Below are 1619 nucleotides of genomic sequence, written 5' to 3'. Positions count from 1 at the left end.
AGACATCAATCATACAATATACTTCAATGAAGATGTGAAGAAAAGGTTGTCAAAATTATCAAAAGATGTTTCAATTCATGCCACATTGAAGAATAATGAAGTTTGATTGTTATAAATTTTGGGTGGGTTACAATTTAGAGTTATTGTATTTCATTTATGTATTTTAAGACTTTATTTACTATAGGTTACAATTACATAATGGTTAATTATGGCCATTAAGTATCAATGTTACAACTCTTGTAATGACTTTAGTAGTTTCATTTTGAGGCTATATAAAGCCATGTATGTTGTATGTGTAAGGGACTTGGAAAAATATAGTAAAAAGAAGCATTTGTGCTCTTCTTTAGCCAATGGCTAAGTTTCTTTGCAATTCTATGTAGTTTAGGTTGCATGTAGAATCATTCAAGCTCGACATGATCAATCTTGCTTGTGGAGTGATTCGAATCTCATGGAAGTGTTCTTGCCTTGAGATATTTGATCAACAAGAATCATTCAAGCTAGACATGATCGATCTTGCTTGTGGAGTGATTCGAATCTCAAACAATGTTCTTGCCTTGAGATATTCGATCAACAAGGTAATCCGAATCTTACTCCCCTTGTAGTGGTTCCTTTTCTTATCAGCTAGGCTTCCCCGCCATGTTGATGGGCGCCCCCACCGCTGCTTGAGGTGGGGTAGCATAAGTCCTTTCCTGTGAAGGGGTGAGCAGTTCTCGAGGAACGAAGCAGCTTGACTTATAGTTGTAGATGGGAAGGAGCGAAGCAGCTTGACTTATAGTTGTAGAGGGTTTTTTTTCTGAAATGTTCGGAGTTAATATGGTTGAGGATTTTGTGCTACCAAAATGGGCATAACCATAGGAGAAGGAATCGTCACTAGCGGTTGTTTAGGTGCCGTAGACTGCTTGTTCCATAACAGGTTGGCTGGCACAGGATGATCAGTCTTATTAAGGCTAGCTTGTTATTGTTTTGGCATGCTTGAAGACGTTTGGCTCTTCATGGGAGCCTTGCCCTCTCCCCTCTCTGCACATGGTTCACGAACCCACTTCCGGACTATGTGAAGAAAGAGGTTCGATGGAGCAGCGGTGGATGTTGGGGGTTGTCTCGAATTCCCATCGACGTTTTTTCCTCCTCAACGAGGTATTGAAAAAGAATGCCTAATAGCTCGCATATGTTAGTGCTATACCCAAATGTCATTTTCGAGATTTGTTGGGTCATATAGCCTAGAAGCTTAGGTTCTGGAGGCGGGTGGGCAAGCCCATCATCTTTAAGGAACTTGTCAAAGAGAAAAGAACAACCCGGTTCGCAAAAGAAGTAGTTAATTGTCGACGCCTATGCAGGCCATTACTTTGACCTTTCCAATTTGACTGTTGAGAGCACTCTGGACTGTCGAAGCGATGGGAGCTACCTGGTGATATGAACCAAAAGACATCAATCATACAATATACTTCAATGAAGATGTGAAGAAAAGGTTGTCAAAATTATCAAAAGATGTTTTAATTCATGCCACATTGAAGAAGAATGAAATTTGATTGTTATAAATTTTGGGTGGGTTACAATTTAGAGTTATTGTATTTCATTTATGTATTTTAAGACTTTATTTACTATAGGTTACAATTACATAA

The 1619-nt window shown here is 38.9% G+C and overlaps 1 long non-coding RNA gene across 1 annotated transcript in view; it reads right to left on the bottom strand.

Moving 5' to 3' along the window:
* LOC111472115 overlaps nucleotides 1–1619 on the bottom strand; it is a 22918-nt gene that overhangs the window by 18810 nt on the left and 2489 nt on the right. Inside the window, exon 2 of the long non-coding RNA XR_002715337.1 lies at nucleotides 1591–1598. This is a non-coding gene — a long non-coding RNA (uncharacterized LOC111472115). The remainder of the gene's footprint in view (nucleotides 1–1590; nucleotides 1599–1619) is intronic.

The sequence above is a fragment of the Cucurbita maxima genome, unplaced genomic scaffold, assembly GCF_002738345.1.
Source record: "Cucurbita maxima cultivar Rimu unplaced genomic scaffold, Cmax_1.0 Cma_Scf00065, whole genome shotgun sequence".
Taxonomy (NCBI): domain Eukaryota; kingdom Viridiplantae; phylum Streptophyta; class Magnoliopsida; order Cucurbitales; family Cucurbitaceae; genus Cucurbita; species Cucurbita maxima.
The sequence above is the reverse complement of the archived record's forward strand: the minus strand, read 5'-3'. Positions and strand labels throughout refer to the sequence as shown.